The sequence below is a fragment of the Hyla sarda genome, chromosome 7, assembly GCF_029499605.1.
Source record: "Hyla sarda isolate aHylSar1 chromosome 7, aHylSar1.hap1, whole genome shotgun sequence".
NCBI classification, from domain to species: domain Eukaryota; kingdom Metazoa; phylum Chordata; class Amphibia; order Anura; family Hylidae; genus Hyla; species Hyla sarda.
This window is the reverse complement of record NC_079195.1, coordinates 182174212-182192731: the sequence shown is the minus strand read 5'-3', so window position 1 is coordinate 182192731 and position 18520 is coordinate 182174212.

The window sequence follows — 18520 nt, the reverse complement described above, 5'->3', positions numbered from 1 at the left end:
AATGGACATATTTTTGCTTTTTGAAAAAATTAGAGGGCTTCAAAGTAGAGCAGCAATTTTCAAACAATTTCATGGAAATTGCTAAATCTGAAGGGACAGATGTTACAGAACTACAACTCCCAGCAGAGAGTTGTAGTTTGGCAACATCTGGAGGGCTACCGTTTGGGCACCACTGTAACAGTGGTCTCCAAACTGTGACCCTCCAGATGTTGCAAAACTACAACTCCCAGCATGCCCAGACAGCCTTTGGCTGTCTGGGCATGCTGGGAGTTGCAGTTCGGCACCAGTTGATTTAAAAAAGAAAAAAAAAAATTGTTTTTCCACTGGAGTACCCCTTTAACCCCTTAAGGACACATTACGTACTGGAATGTCATGTGTCCGCTCCCGATCTATAACGCGGGGCCACGGCGCATCTAAAGTGAAACTGAAACCATGCCGGTTAGCTCAGTGGGCTGTTCGGGATAGCCGCGGCGAAATCGCGGCATCTCGAACAGCTTACAGGACAGCAGGAGGGTCCCTACCTGCCTCCTCGCTGTCCGATTGCCGAATGACTGCTCAGTGCCTGAGATCCAGGCATGAGCAGTGAAGCGGCAGAATCATCGATCACTGGTTTCCTATGAGAAACCAGTGATCAATGTGAAAGATCAGTGTGTGCAGTGTTATAGGTCCCTATGGGAGCTATAACACTGCAAAAAAAAGTGGAAAAAAAAGTGAATAAATATCATTTAACCCCTTCCCTATTAAAAGTTTGAAACACCCCCCTTTTCCTATAAATGTCCGAATTATAAATGTCCGAATTATAAAAATATATCGTTAATTAAACAGCACGGTCAATGGCGTGTGCGCCAAAAAATTCCAAAGTCAAAAATAGTGCATTTTTGGTCACTTTTTATATCATGAAAAAATGAATAAAAAGCGATCAATAAGTCCTATCAATGCAAAAATTGTACCGTTAAAAACTTCAGATCACGGCGCAAAAAATGAGCCCTCATAGTGCCCCATACACGGAAAAATAAAGTTATAGGGGTCAGAAATGACAATTTTAAACGTGTTATTTTTCCCTGAAGTACGACAAAATCAAACCTATATAAGTAGGGTATCATTTTAACCGTATGGACCTACAGAATAAATATCAGGTGTCATTTTTACCGAAAAATGTACTACGTAGAAACGGAAGCCCCATAAAAGTTACAAAACGGCGGGGGTTTTTTCAATTTTGTCTCACAATGATTTTTTTTTCCGTTGCACCGTAGATTTTTGGGCACAATGACTGACGTCATTACAAAGAATTGGTGGCGCAAAAAATAAGCCGTCATATGGATTTTTAGGTGCAAAATTGAAAGAGTTATGATTTTTTAAAGGCAAGGAGCAAAAAACGAAAATGCAAAAACGGAAAAAAAAACGGTCCTTAAGGGGTTAAGGATGCAGGATGTAAATGTACTCCCTGGTCCCTGTGTATAACGCAGGGTCGCGCCGTGACCCTGCGATATAGCGGGTTGGTCCCGGCGGCTAATGAAAGCCAGGACCCTGATAGCTTGTGGCACCCATCGTTGTGCCGTGCACTATTAACCCTTTAGACGCAGCGTTTAAAGTTGATGGCCACGTCTAAAGTAACAAAAATACACTCCTAGCAGCTCAGTCGGGCTAATCGGGACCATCACGGTGAAATCACAATGTCCCGTTCAGCTAAGGCGCAGCAGAAGGGTGCCTTACCTGCCTCCTGTGCGTCCAATCAGTGATTGATTGCTCAAAGCCTGAAATCCAGGCTTAAGCAATTGACCGCCGATAACACTGATCATTGCCATGTTAATACACGGCAAAAGATCTGTGTAGAAGATCAGTGTGTTCAGTGTTGTAGCCATCAGAGGGGTTAATAGATAGTTTTAACCCCTTCCCTAATAAAAGTAAGATTCACCCCCTTTTTCCCACGTAAAAAAAAGTGTAAATAAAAATAAACATGTGGTGTTGCCAATATATTGTTAATTAACCCCTTAAGGACTCCGTTTTTCCGTTTTTGCACTTTCGTTTTTTCCTCTACCTTTTAAAAATCATAACCCTTTCAATTTTCCACCTAAAAATCCATATTATGGCTTATTTTTTGCATCTCCAATTCTACTTTGCAGTGACATTAGTCATTTTACCCAAAAATGCACGGCGAAACGGAAAAAAAAAATCGTATGACAAAATCGAAGAAAAAATGCCATTTTGTAACTTTTGGGGGCTTCCGTTTCTACGCAGTGCATATTTCGGTAAAAATTACACCTTATTATTATTCTGTAGGTCCATACTGTTAAAATGATACCCTACTTATATAGGTTTGATTTTGTCGCACTTCTGGAAAAAATCATAACTACATGCAGGAAAATTTATACGTTTAAAAATCATCTTCTGACCCCTATAAGTTTTTTATTTTTCCACGTACAGGGCGGTATGAGGACTCATCTTTTGCGCCGTGATCTGAAGTTTTTATCGGTATGATTTTTGTTTTGATCGGACTTTTTGATCACTTTTTATTCATTTTTTAATGGTATAAAAAGTGACCAAAAATGCGCTTTTTTTGACTTTGGAATTTTTTTGCGTGTACGCCATTGACCGTACGGTTTAATTAATGATATACTTTTATAGTTCGGACATTTACGCACACGGCGATACCACATATGTTTGTTTTATTTATTTTTTTTACTGTTTTATTTTTTTTTATGGGAAAAGGGGGGTGATTCAAACTTTTATTAGGGAAGGGGTTAAATGACCTTTATTAGCACTTTTTTTTTTTTTTGCAGTGTTATAGGTCCTATAGGGACCTATAACACTGCACACACTGATCTTTTACACAGATCACAGGCGTGTATTAACACGCCTGTGATCAGTGTTATCGGCACTTGACTGCTCCTGCCTGGATCTCAGGCACGGAGCAGTCATTCGCCAATCGGACACCGAGGAGGCCGGTGTCCTATCAGCAGTTTGGGACGCCGCGATTTCACCGTGGCGGTCCCAAACACCCCGACTGAGCAGCCGGGTCACTTTCACTTTAGAAGCGGCGGTCAGCTTTGACCGCCGCTTCTAAAGGGTTAATACCGCACTTCACCGCGATCGGAGATGTGTGGTATTAGCCGCGGTTCCAGGCCATTGATGAGCGCCGGGACCGACGCGATATGATGCGGGATCGCGGCGCGATCCCGCTTCATATCGCGGGAGCCGGCGCAGGACGTAAATATACGTCCTGCGTCGTTAAGGGGTTAAACCACACGGCCAATGGCGTACGCGCAAAAAAATGCCAAAGTCCAAAATAGCGTATTTTTGGTCACTTTTTATGTCACGAAAAAATGAAAAGTCAGATCAATACAAAAATGGTACTGCTAAAAACTTCAGATCATGGTGCAAAAAAATTAGCCCTCGTATTGTCCCGTACGTGGAAAATAAAAATAAAAAAATTATAGGGGTCAAAAAATGACCATTTTAAATGTCTTCATTTTTGTGCATGTAGTTATTTTTTCCAAAAGTAAGACAAAATCAAACCTATATAAGTAGGATATCATTTTAATCGGATGGACCTACAGAATAAAGAAAATGTTATTTTTACCGAAAAATTTACTGCGTAGAAATGGAAGCCCCCAAAAGTTACAAAATTGCATTTTTTCTTAAATTGTCGCACAATGAATTTTTTTTCCGATTCGCCATGGATTTTTTGGTAAAATGACTGTCACTGCAAAGTAGAATTGATGGCGCAAAAAATAAGCCATAATATGGAATTTTAGGTACAAAATTGAAAGGGTTATGATTTTTAAAAGGTAAGGTGGAAACCCCCTTTTTTTATATATGTGTAAAAAAAAAAAAAAAAAAAAAAAAAAAAAATTAGATATAGATATATAGATATAGAGAGATAGATATATATTCACATTCATTCTCAACTGGCTCCAGAAAGTTAAACAGATTTGTAAATTACTTCTATTAAAAAAATCTTTATCCTTCCAATAATTATCAGCTGCTGAAGTGGAGTTCTTTTCTGTCTGGCAACAGTGCTCTCTGCTGACATCTGTCTGTTTCGGGAACTGCACAGAGTCTGGACAGTTCCTGAGACAGGTGTCATCAGAGAGCACTTGGACAGAAAAGAACAACTCAACTTCAGCAGTTCATAAGTACTGAAAGGATTAAGATTTTTTTAAATAGAAGTAATTTAAAAATCTGTTTATTTTTCTGAAGCAAGTCGAAATATAAAAAAAAATATTTTACTGGATAACCCTTTTAAGGGCTCAAAGTCTAAAGCAAATCTATGGGAAATGTATGTTCCAGCATAACTTCCATATGGCTGGAGATATTTAGATAATATTTGGTCACATGTTACTTTATATGGCAAATAAAAATATATAATAGTTAAATTAACACTAACTGCACGCACACACGCACGCACGCACGCACGCACGCACGCACGCCATACATCATCTTGCAAATACACGTTAGAGGATTAGCTATGAGGACAGGATATTGGGAAGGGGGGGCGGAGCCTAGCCGCTGAACGGGATGCACGCGTGAGCTCTCCTCTCCCGCCTTGCAGCCACTAACTACACTATTTTTAGCTTACCTACCGGGTCTGAAATGGTCAAATACGGTAAACATCAACCCAGTGACATACCTGGCACACCGTTAGCCCGGAAAAACACCGTGGACGTCTCGAAATTCTTCACCAGTAAGTCCGAGCGCTCCCCAGCTGGAGGTTCCAAGATGGCGCCGGAGCCTGTGGCGCAGAAACACACAGATGAGGAGGACGGAGGAAGCGACTCCGAGGATACCTCCGCCTCGACACTGACCCCGGCCCTTCTCAAATCCTGTATGAAGAAGACCATGACGCAGGCATTGAAGCCGGTAAGAGCTGACTTGGCAGACATAAAGTCGGAGGTCCAGGCAATAGGCTTTCGGACGGAGGCCCTGGAGACTGCGGCCTCGGAGCTTACAAACCACGCTATGGTGCTGGCAACCAAAACGGACCTGCTGGAGACTCACCTGAATAACGCCCTCACACTGATTGAAGATCAGGAAAACAGGAGCAGGCGGAAAAATGTGAGATTTAAAGGCTTACCGGAATCTTGGGCCCCGGACGCCCTTCCCTCTGTAGCGAAAGAAATCTTCGCAGGCCTGCTCGGTACGGAAAGAGCCTCCACGATAGTAATTGAACGGATCCACAGAGCTCTTCGCCCGAGGACTAAACCTTCGGAGCCGCCGAGAGATGTGATCTGTGGTCTCCTCTCCTTTGTTGATACCGCAGCTATCCTGAGAGCCGCCAGAGAGAAAAGACCTATCTACTACAGTGAGGCAGAAATCTCGCTATATCAGGACATTGCGCCCACGACCTTACTGAAGAGACGCCTGATGAGACCCCTGTTGGATAAACTGAGGGATGCAGGGGTACCATACGCATGGCTGTTCCCGTTTGGATTATCGGTGATCAAAGGCGGTAAGAGGATTGCGATTCGGACACCATCAGACCTAGCTGGTGCCTGGGAACAGATCGGTATTGAGCCAATAGAGATACCTTCATGGCTCCCGGCTGCCGTAGCGGAACCGATGCCGCCACTCCCGGTCATTGGCGAATGGAAGAGGGTGGCCAGACCCCGTACTCCCAAGGCGAAGAAACAAGCCCTTGCCTCTACTGCATAAAATGTATGGTCCTGGAATTTACCTGTATGGCATCCCAAGTACCACGGGACTTTGATGGAGTTCGTTGGAGGAGCATATTCGTGAAGAGATGGGATCCCGGTCTGTGTCTTGGGGTCTCCGGAGACGATGGCACCTCGACAGACTAGGTACACTCTTTCCACCTGCCTCTCTACTCCCAAGGGTTACGGAGGTGAGATACCGAACATCATTTGCTACCCAGAGACAGATGTCGCCCTTGCGAACTGGCCACCCCCCCCCCCTCCCTCTCCCCCCCCCCCCCCCCATTAGCTACCGGGACTGGTTTGCATTACGCTCTGGACATCTATTCCCCCCCCCCCCCCTCTTGTGACTACCAGGACTGATCTGGACTTTGTACAGGTCTATGACCACCTCCACAGTTAACCAAGGTCTTCGCAATAAACCAACATTTTCTAACCCCCTCCTCATCTCCTTCCCCCCCCTTCCCTCTCCCCCTCAGCTATTACTCCGAATCGAGACCCTGTTAGCCCCGGTCCGCTGCTCCTATCTCCCATCCTTCCCCCCCCCCCCCCAATCCTGCGGCCAGATGAACCAACGAATACACCTGGATCTTCGGTGCCCACATCTGTCCTTGCCTTCCCCCTCAGAGAGGAGACTTTTGATGTGTTTCTCCGCCTCTCATGTGTTCTGTTATTGTGTGCTATCTGAGGTCGTTGAATGAGCTGTTCCTCTTACTCACCGGCGAAATAGCTGGTCTTCATTGTTCAAAATGTATTTATTGGTTGTATTTCACAAACTTGTCCCGCCCGGCGGGGTTGTTTCATGTTATCTTGTTATTAAGAGTGTGTTAGTGTGCACCACAGGCTAGGATATCATCTCCTTTCATACTACTCTCCACCTACTGGCACTCTCCCTACCGCTTTTGGTGCTAGGTACCTGAGTGCACTTGATACCTGTAACGACTTTCACCTACAGTTCTTTTGTACTACAGCCCACTTTTCCATATTGAATCGCTAATTTTTATTTCTTTTTTTCTTTTTTTTCTTTTTTCACACCTTCCTTTTCTCACCTGTCTTTATTTATCCTCCCTCTCTTTCTCATTCTTTTCTTTTATCATCCTTTCTCCTCTCCTCCTACCCCCCCCCCTCTTCTCTCTTCCTTCTGCTCCTGACATTTTCCTCTGTTCCACTCCTCTCCACTGCCTACTGCACTACCTCTCTACCCTCTCCTCCCCCCCCCCTCATATCCTACATTTCTTCTCCATTGCTTCTTTCTGCTCTACTCGCTTATATTTTCCTCCATATACCCTGCCTACTTTTTCCGTGCCCACACCCTATTCCCTCTCCACCCTTTTTCTCCTCGGCATTGACAACCACCTCCATTTCTCTCTTCCCTCAGACCCATACTCTGGACTCACCTTCACTTCACCTCTGTCATCAGATCTCCTTCAAGCTTATCTATTCCAAAAGTACCCCCCTCCCCCCCAACCTCAATCCAGACCCCCCCCTTTTGCTGCAGCTTAGATCTCTACGCTTCCTCAGGCAAAGATTGTTGAATATTTTCATTTCATCCCTGATTGTTCCCTATGTCCGATAGAGCCCTCACAACCTTTGTCTCCTTTAATGTACGAGGTCTGAATACTCCCCAAAAGAGAAGCCATGTAATGAAGATTCTCCATAGGTTGAAGCCCTCTATAGTTTATTTTCAAGAAACTCATTTTAAGTTGCACAAGATACCAAATTTACCTCGCCGCTACTATGACCAGTGGTTCCACTCTTGCCATGATACCTCGGCATCCAAAGGTGTGTCTATAGCCATACACAAAAGCTGCCCGATTACGGTTCTGCAGACTCTCTCGGATTCTGAGGGTAGGTACCTTTTCCTTAACGTCCTATTGTTCAATCGCAAGTTAACTCTGGCAAATTTATATGCCCCTAATAATGCCCAGGTGTCATGGCTTTTGGGGGCACTGGATGACCTCCGGGCGTTTGCAGACGGTTCGGTGATATTGGGTGGTGATTTGAATGTTTCGCTTAACCCGCTTTTAGACACCTCTCAAGCACGTACTGCAATTCCACAAAGAGCACTTGCCAAACTACACTCCAAACTAACTGATTTATCTCTTATAGATGCATGGAGACAGAAAAATCCTTCCGTTCGGGACTACTCCCATTACTCGTCAGTACACGGATCCTACCACAGACTCGATTATCTATTACTCCACAAGTCTCTCCTACCGATGCTCACGACCACAGGTATTGACTCTATAACCATCTCCGACCACGCACCAGTACATCTTTCCCTGTCTCTGTCCTCTTTCCCCTCAAATTCTTGGCGCTGGAGACTGAATGAAAGCATTCTTTCTAACCAGACTGCCCTAGCTGACTTCACGCAACAGTTATCCTTGTACTTTGAGTTAAACACTAAATCGGGAACGTCACCCCCAGTAGTTTGGGAGGCCCATAAGGCCTTCATGCGGGGTCTATTTATTTCATGGGGTTCCAAGCTGAAGAAGGAGAGGCAGCGCAGGATCACTGAAATTTTGTCTGAAATCTCCGCCCTAGAGAGGATACACAAGCGTACTGAGGCACGAGCAGTCCAGGAGACTCTTAAATCCCTACGCACCACCCTTAACACTCTTCTCACCGAAAAATCGACGAAGGCCTACCTCCACCACAGACACCGTATTTATGCACACGGGGACAAGGGGGGTAAGCTTATGTCCACACTTATAAAGAAGGCGAGGGCAAAACAATACATACATGCAGTGAGAGATGAGAGAGGCCACAGGCTTACAGATACCCCCTCCATAGCTAAAGCTTTCCAGAAGTTTTAGACCTCTCTGTAAAACTTGTCTGAAGATGAGTCCCTGGAATCTGCTACCACCCGTAGAGTGGAGACGAAAAGATTTCTGTCAACACTACACCTCCCTACTTTAGACGAACACATGCAGACGGAACTCATGCAACCCATTACCCCAGAAGAAGTGCAGAGAGTGATCTCTTCTTTCCCACCGGGGAAAAGCCCGGGCCCAGATGGTTTTCCACTGGAATACTATCGTAAATTTGTGGACATCCTGACTCCTCACCTCACCTCTGTTTGCGAGGCTCTGTTTGGTGGATCTCCTATCCCTAAGCAATCCCTTGAAGCACATGTCACACTCATTCACAAGGAGGGCAAGGACCCAGAGGACTGTGGGAGCTACAGACCTATATCGCTTCTGAACTTGGACCTCAAAATCTGGGCTAAGTTGCTCTCCTTGAGAATCAAGAGACATCTTCCCCATTTGATAGACATAGACCAATCGGGGTTTGTACCTGGTAGGGAAGGCCGCACGAACACATTGAGACTGCTGACTGCGATCCGACACGCCCACATGAAGAAACTGCCCCTTGTCCTTCTCGGAGTTGATGCCGAGAAGGCTTTTGATAGGGTCAGTTGGGAATATATGAAGGAAACGCTACTCCGCTTTGAATTCCCTCCGCAGTTTATAACAGCTCTTATGTCCCTATACACACATCCGTATGCTTCGTTGCTGGTCCATGATGACATATCCCCCCCTTTCCAAATCACAAATGGAACCAGGCAGGGGTGCCCCCTGTCCCCTACCCTTTTTATACTGACGATGGAGACGCTTTTACAGAAGGTTCGACAGCTGACCAATCTCTCAGGTTATAAAACACCGAGGGGAGACCTTAAAGCTCTAGCCTTCGCAGACGATTTGTTATTTCTCTTAACTGACCCTGCACAGGGACTACCTAGCCTGTTAGATCTGTTCAGGCGGTTTGGCTCGCTGTCGAACTTCAAAGTAAACATATCTAAGTCGGAACTACTAAACGTCACCTTGCCTGCAGCTAAGGTTAAGGAGATTAGCTCCCTGTCCCCTTTCCCCTGGGCCAAATCGTCCCTAACATATCTGGGTGTTAAGATACCTAGCTCACTCACAAACATTTTTCCACTTAATTTTAAACCTCTTCTGGCGGAGATTAAGGAGGCGCTGGGGGGATATGATCTGCCCCTGATCTCGTGGATGGGTAGGAAAAACTTGATTAACTGCTATATACTCCCTAAGGTTAGGTACACATTACAGATGCTACCGATCGCATTGCCAGCCTCTTTCTTCTCCAGCGTCAAGTCACTCTTTTCTAACTTCATTTGGAAACAAAGGAGACCCAGATTAGCGTACTCACTGCTTTCTCGCACAAACGCCCAAGGGGGAATGGATGCACCAGATGTGGAGAAACTCTACAATCTGATACAGCTCCGCAGATGGATAGATTTAACTATTCCCCTACCGAACTCACCTATCACTCTAGAAATTACTTCGGTCGCTTACTCTGGGGATCTCCTGACTGACCTGTGGCTCCCTCCTACAACACGTACTCTCGCGCGTTCCAAGGACGTCTTGTTTTCTGGTGTCTTGTCTACTGCTCGTCTCTTACTTCCCTTACTTTCTCCCTCTATTTCCCCTCTACTACCTTCCTCAGTGCTACCAGTGGTCGTGGGCGGAGGGGTGAGGGATCACCCTGAGATGTGGAATGAATTGGCCCATATTCCCTTATCACAACTGTTCCCGAACGGAAGGATTCTAACAGAGACGGAAATCAGGCAGCTTTTCCCAGGTACCAGTTTAAACTTCCTACACATAGCTCACTTTCAGAAATGCAGCAGGCTCTTTATAGAGGGCTCTATGCCCCTCAGGGAGCCTACAGACTTTGAGTCAGCTATAGCCTCCCTTGATGTGAAGCGTAGGAAGCTTTCAACTTTACGCAAACTGTATGATGATTGCTCCCCATTCCGTCCCCCGGGGTTCCTGCAGTCTTGGGAGAAAGAATTAGATATCTCCTTTACGAGAGAAGAGCAGAGGTTCATGCTGACTCATGGTAAGGGGTTCTCGAGATGTGTCCGACTTCAAGAATTACAATATAAACTAACCTCGAGATGGTACAGGATGCCTGATTTCCTATACGCTCACAAGTTAGCAGACTCCGCTCTATGTTGGAGATGTAAACTTCACACCGGTACCCACCTCCACATATGGTGGACATGCCCTCTTATTGCTCCATATTGGAGAGGAGTGGAAGACACATGCTCCAAAATCATTGGCAAGAAAATCTCATTGTCCCCTGCATCAGTGCTATTGGGTTGCCCAACCGTCTCGTACTCCCCAGGCAAGTCCTCATTGATCACTCACTTGATCATGGCAGCCAAACATCTGATTCCACTTAAATGGCTACAACCCTCCCCCCCCCCCCGTTAATGGCGGAGTGGCTGACAAAGGTCCACCAGATCCACATATTTGAAGAGATGTCCAGTAGAGCTAGTAGAACATTAGATGCTCACCGAGTGGTCTGGAAACCTTGGAGAGAGTACTCAGAAAACTGAGGGCTGACGAAGGTCTTGTGAGAAGTTTCATTAACCCTTTATTTAATTTTTTGTATAGTTTCAACGATAAAGAAATGTATTCTACACTAAATGGCTTTACTGCATTATGGTTGTCATTCCCTGCTGCAAACTCCCCCCCCCCCCCTAAAGATGATGTACAAGAAAGCCCGCAAGCAGTTTGCTGAAGACAAACAGACTAAGGACTTGGATTACTGGAACCATATCCTGTGGTCTGATGAGTCCAAGATAAACTTATTTGGTTCAGATGGTGTCAAGCGTGTGTGGGGACGACCAGGTGAGGAGTACAAAGACAAGTCTGTCTTGTCTGTGGTCAAGCATGGTGGTTGGAGTGTCATGGTCTGGGTCTGCATGAGTTCTTCATTGAACTGGGAAGCTACAGTTAATTGGGGGAACCATAAATGCTACCATATACTGTGACATCCTGAAGCAGAGCATGATCCCCTCCCTTCAGAGACTGGGCCGCAGGGCAGTACTCCAACATGATAATGACCCACAAGCACACCTCCAAGACTACCACTGCCAGGGCTGGTGCAAGGATTTTTGCCGCCCTAGGGAAGAGCTAATATTGCCTCCCCCATTCTCCAACCTCTGACACCTCTGTGCTAGCCAACCCTCACTTACTGGACTTTGTTTATGCCTGTGCTTCAGCTTGGACAAAACCAAGGTCCCGGCTGCTGATCCCGCGGATGTCTGCCATTAACCCCTCAGATGCCAGGATCAATACAGATCACGGCATCTGCAGCATCGCGGTCACTAAAATGGATGATCGGATCGCCCGCAGCGATCCGATCATCCAGAATGGGACGGAGGTCGCCTCACCTGGCTCCTCTGCCTTTCCGGCGTCTTCTGCTCTGATCTGCCTTCCCGCAGACCAGAGCAGAAGATGACCGATAACACTGATCAGTGCTATGTCCTATTCATAGCACTGAACAGAATTAGCAATCGAATGATTGCAACAAATAGTCCCCTATGGGACAATTAAAGTGTAAAATTCAAAGTAAAAAAATAAAGTAAAAAAAATTTGAAGAACCCCCTCCCCCAATAAAAACGTAAATTGTCCAATTTTCCCGATTTCACCCCCCAAAAAGTGTTAAAAAAATATTTGATATACATATTTGATATCGCCGCGTGCGTAAATATCTGAACTATTAAAATAAAATGTTAATACCGTACAGTGAACGGCGTGAACGTAAAAAAAAAAGTCCAATAGCTGCTTTTTTTTCTAACATTTTATTCCCCAAAAAATTAATAAAAAATTGATTAAAAGTTTTATATAAGCAAATATGGTATCAATAAAAAGTACAGATCACGGCACAAAAATGAGCCCTCATACCGCCGCATATACGGAAAAATGTAAAAGTTATAGGTCTTCAAAATAGGAGGATTTTAAATGTACTAAATTGGTTAAAGTTTGCAATTTTTTTTAAGCGCAACAGTAATAGAAAAGTATGTTATCATGGGTATCATTTTAATCGTATTGACCCAAAGAATAAAAAACACACGTCATTTTTTACCTTAAATTGTCCGGCGTGAAAACAAAACCTTCCAAAATTAGCAACATTGCGGTTTTCTTTTTAATTTCCCCACACACAAAGTATTTTTTTGGTTGCGCCATACATTTTATGGTAAAGTGAGTGATGGTATTACAACGGACAACTGGTCGCGCAAAAAACAAGCCCTCATACTAGTCTGTGGATGAAAATATAAAAGTTATGATTTTTTGAAGGCGAGGAGGAAAAAACGTAAAAATTTCTCTGCGTTCTTAAGGCCCAAATGGGCTGAGTCCTTAAGGGGTTAAAAGGCCTGTCAGAAACGCCTATAATTTACATTTTATAAACGGAATCCCTAAAAGTATTTGAAATGACATTCCAGACGTTTGTTAACCCTTTTGGTGTTTTACAGAACGTAACCACTCTGTATCATCTGGTGTGAATTCCGGATGTATCCGTCCTTCTGCACAGTCTATATTTCTTCAAATGTTTTGTCTTCCAACTTCCAAACTCTTCTTTATCTTGCGTCTTCTGGCCTCATCCCAAGGTCTTCATCTTAACCCCTTAAGGACCAAGGATGTACAGGTATGTCCTTGGTCCTGCTCCCGTGATATAACGCGGGGTTACACGGTAACCCCGCATCATATAACTGCTGGCCAGGCGTCATAGTGAAGCCGGGACCCACCGCTAATAGCGCGCGGCGCCGCAATCGGCAATTAACCTGCACGCTCAGAGCTGAGCCACGCGGCTAAAAGTGAAAGTAAAAAGTGCCGGTTAACTCAGTGGGCTGTTCGGGATAGCCGCGGCGAAATCGTGGCATCCCGAACAGCTTACAGGACAGCGGGGGGTCCCTACCTGCCTCCTCGCTGTCTGATCGCCGAATGACTGCTCAGTGCCTGAGATCCAGGCATGAGCAGTCAAGCGGCAGAATCATCAATCACTGGTTTCCTATGAGAAACCAGTGATCAATAATAAAGATCAGTGTGTGCAGTGTTATAGGTCCCTATGGGAGCTATAACACTGCAAAAAAAAGTGAATGAATATCATTTAACTCCTCCCCTATTAAAAGTTTGAATCACCCCCCTTTTCCCATAAAAAAAAAAAAAGTGTAAATAAAAATAAACATACATGGTATCACCGCGTGCAGAAATGTCCAAATTATAAAAATATATCGTTAATTAAACCGCTCGGTCAATGGCGTACGCGCAAAAAAATTCCAAATTCCAAAATAGTGCATTTTTGGTCACTTTTTATATCATTTAAGTCCTATCAATGCAAAAATGGTACAGCTAAAAACTTCAGATCACGGCGCAAAAAATTAGCTCTCATACCGCCCCATACACGGAAAAATAAAAAAGTTATAGGGGTCAGAAGATGACAATTTTAAACGTATTAATTTTCCTGCATGTAGTTATGATTTTTTCCAGAAGTACGACAAAATCAAACCTATATAAGTAGGGTATCATTTTAATCGTATGGACCTAAAGAATAAAAATAAGGTGTCATTTTTACCGAAAAATGTACTACGTAGAAACGGAAGCCCCCAAAACTTACAAAACAGCGGGTTTTTTTTTCAATTTTGTCGCACAATGATTTTTTATTCCGTTTCACCGTAGATGTTTGGGCAAAATGACTGACATCATTACAAAGTAGAATTGGTGGCGCAAAAAATAAGCAATCATATGGATTTTTAGGTGCAAAATTTAAAGAGTTGTGATTTTTTAAAGGCAAGGAGCAAGAAACGAAAATGCAAAAACGGAAAAAGAAACCTCGGTCCTTAAGGGGTTAATCACAAACAAATAGCAAGCTGATATGTCTCATAAGGAAAATTGTTTTTCTGCAGCATATTAGCATATATATATATATATTTTTAATATAATTACCGTATTTATCGGGGTATACCACGCACCGGCCTATAACACGCACCCTCATTTTACCAAGAATATTTGGGTAAAAAAAGTTTTTTACCCAAATATCCATGATAAAATGAGGGTGCGTGTGTGCGCGTGTATACCCCGATATACCCCCAGGAAAGGCAGGGGGAGAGAGGCCGTCGCTGCCCGCTTCTCTCCCCCTGCCTTTCCTGGGGTCTAGAGCGCTGCTGTCGGCCCTTTTCACCCCCTGGTTATCGGCGCCGCTGCCCGTTCTGTCCCCCTGACTATCGGTGCCGGCGCCGATAGCCAGGGGGAGAGAAGCGGCGCCGACAGCCAGGGGGAGAGAAGGGGCAGCGGCACCCATTGCCGGCGCCGCTGCCCCGTTGCCTCCCCCCATCCCCGGTGGCATAATTACCTGAGTCGGGTCCGCGCTGCTCCAGGCCTCCGTCGTGCGTCCCCGGCGTCATTGCTATGCGCTGAACGGCGCGGCGCATGACGTCAGAGCGCCGCGCCGTTCAGCGCATAGCAATGACACCGGGGACGCACGACGGAGGCCTGGAGCAGCGCTCTAGACCCCAGGAAAGGCAGGGGGAGAGAAGCGGGCAGCGACGGCCTCTCTCCCCCTGCCTTTCCTGGGGGTGTATCGGCGTATAACACGCACACAGACTTTAGGCAAAAAATTTTAGCCTAAAAAGTGCGTGTTATACGCCGATAAATACGGTCTATATAGTATATACAAAAAAGAGGCTTGGTCAACGAATGGAGGCTCTTAGCGCACTTTTTTTTTTTTTTTTTTTTTAAACTTTATTTTAGTTTTATTATTTCCAACAAGGAACACAGATAAAAAAACAGGGAAGGTAATACGGTCCATCCAATGTCAAGTCTTCAAGGAGTATGCAGTTATGCAAATATACATAATAAGGTACAAAAAAAACATAGGATTACAGGAAAGCAATACAAAAATCGTAATGTAAGGCACTACAACTGTTCAATCCAAGTAAACCACACATCAGTACGTTGTTTAGAATGTCCTAACCGTTTAGCTATAAGGCCCTCAAGGGTGAGGTTATTGCGTATTTCTGCTTTAATGGCTGGGAGGGCAGGAACGTCTGTTGACTTCCAACACCTAGCAATCGCCGTTCGAGCCACAGTGAGAACCTGGAACAAGATCGTAATGTGTGTAGGAAGCAACAATTCTACACCCAGAGTTAACAGGGCCACCTCCGGACCCCATGGGAAGGGAACCGTGAGTAAGGAGTCAAGCAGGCTCCTCACTTGCTCCCAGAACGGTCGCACTTCGGGGCAGGACCACCAGACATGCAACAGCGACCCCTCCGCTGCCTTGCATCTCCAACACAATGGCTGAACCGATGGGAACATTCTAGCCAATCTGGCAGGGGTGTAGTACCATCTATACAGGAGCTTGCGGGATGCCTCAAAGTGAGAAGCACACATAGAGCGTTTTTTAGGTAAAGAGAATGCTAGCTCCCACTGTTCTGAGGAAAATGTCATATTCAGGTCCCGTTCCCATTTGTCCTGAAAGGGGTAACGCTCCGGGCAATCTAATTTCACTATCTCAGAGTATCCGATAGTAATGCCTTTCCGAAACGTCCCCCCATCCAGGAAATGGGATTCGTAAGTCGTTTTAAGGGGAACCACCGGCCACTGTAGGGAGTGCATAAAATGCCTCAATCTAAGATATAGAAAAAAGTCCTTATTAGGGATCCCATATCTAGCAACTATCGTGGAGAAAGGAAGTAGGCCATCCCCATCGACTACGTCAGAAAGGAATCTGATACCTCTAGCCCCCCAGTGTCGGAAGTCAATGTCTGGAAGATGCAGACCGATTGCCTCCACAGGAACCAGGCTTATTCTAGGGGGGAGTAATCTATTGCATATCTCAGACCTACTCCATAGTCTGATTGCAGCTGCTATCGTAGTGTATGGAGAAGAGGGCGAAGAGGTAGGGTTGAAGCGGAGAGTCCATAGGAAATAGAAAAGTGAAGGAGAGGACAGAAGAGATGCCTCAATATCCACCCAATGTGGTGATTCCACCTGCCACCACCACTTCTTCAATTGATCTAATATAACCGCCTGGTAGTAAGCCCTAATATTTGGGACTCCCATACCCCCCCTCTCCACAGACTGATATAATAAGGCTGCTCTAACCCTGGGTCTCCTCCCTGACCATATAAAGCGGAGTACCATCCTCTGGAGTTGTGCTATATAGAAAGCTGGTACTATCACCGGCAAATTTCTAAGGAAGTATAGGATTCTGGGTAATATCATCATTTTAGCCGTGGCTATCCGCCCCGCCCATGAGATAGGGAGGGAACCGTACTGTTCCATATCTTTCCCAAGTCGTGCCTTCAGGGTGGAAAAGTTCACTGCCACTAGGTTGTTGGGGTGGGGGGTTAATGATATGCCCAAGTAAGGTATCTTCTCTGAAGCCCACCTAAAGGGAAACTGCATTTTCAGTCTATTCTCCAAGTCTATAGGTACGTTAAGTGCCAAAATATTGGACTTAGAAGCATTCAGTTTATAATAGCTAGCGTGGCTGAAATTCTCAAGTATCTCCATAACAGCCGGTAGGGAGATCTGAGGGCGGGAGAGGCACAGGATAACGTCATCGGCAAAGAGGCCGATTCGGTGATCCGTGGGGCCCACTCTAATGCCGGTGATAACGGAAGATTCTCTAACCCATTGTGCAAACGGCTCCATAACAAGGGTAAAAATTATTGCCCTTTTTGAGGGAGCGGATACAAGAAACCACCTCCTCCTCCAAAAAAGGCTTACTAAGTTCTTCTGCCTGGTCAGGTGACAGAGTGGGCAGAGATACAGAAGAAAGGAATGAAGAGATAGTGTCAGCAGATGGTTGGAATGTCAAGGGGTCCTGGCGTAGGTTGTATAAGTTGCTATAGTAACCAGCAAAGCAATCAGCCATTCCCTTCGGATCAGTAAGCTTGACACCTTGTGGATTAGTCAGGTAAGCTATTCTAGACCTAGCCATCTTCTTCTTCAACTGCTTAGCTAATGTAGAGCTCGTCTTATTTCCCTGCCAATAGTACGTCATTTTAAGCCTTCTAAGTGCCAATTCGTGTGAGTGTAAAGACAAGGCGTGTAGTTCAGCATGCAGCCGTGTGAGGTCAGCAGCAGTAGCAGGTGAGAAGCATTCTTTGTTATGTCTATGTAACTCAGCTATCCTCTGTTGCAGTTGCAAAGTTCTGGACACTCTCACTTTTCGCTCATGTGACGTCTGGCTAATGAAATGGCCCCTAATGGTAGCCTTAAAGGCACACCACAAGGTAGTGTCGGCCACCGATCTATCGTCATTAATCTGGAAAAAGGCAGGGACAACTGTAGCTGTGGCTTCAGCATACTCAGGATTATGCAAGATCATGGGGTTAAGTCGCCAGACCGAAGCTGGATGGTGTGTGTACGCTTCCCTGATGGAGATACTAATAGGGGAGTGATCAGACCACTCCAACGGCATGATCTTAGTTTGTGCTATTAACGGGAGCAGAGATCTAGACACCAAGGTGTAATCTATGCGGGAGTAGGTCCCATGCGCAGTAGAATAAAATGTAAAGTCTTTCTCAGTAGGATGAGTCACCCTCCACGCATCATACAACCCAAAGGCAGAGATCATAGAAAAAAAGCTAGTCGGGCCTGACCTAGAGGGTACAGCTGTAGTGTCCACCTGCGGCCACATAGACATATTAAAGTCACCCAACAATACCGTGTGACCCTTTGCCACTCTCTCCACCTGACGTAGGATTGACTTAAGGAACATACATTGACGGCGATTAGGTGCATACAGAGCCACTAGTGTGTATAGCACACCATTGAGCGTGCATATCAAAATTATATATCTGCCATCAGTGTCAATCTGAGTATGTTGTACAGAAAAAGCCACCGAGTCCCGTATGGCAATGACCACCCCCCTCTTTTTGTGGTGGGCGTGAGAGTGAAACATGTGGGGGTACCTAGAATGTTTTAGACGTCCGGCGTCTTCTATATTTAAATGAGTTTCTTGCAGGGAGAGAACATCGGCATGCAAGCGCTTGGCTTCATGCCATACACGGGAGCGCTTGAATGGCGAGTTCAATCCTCTAACAT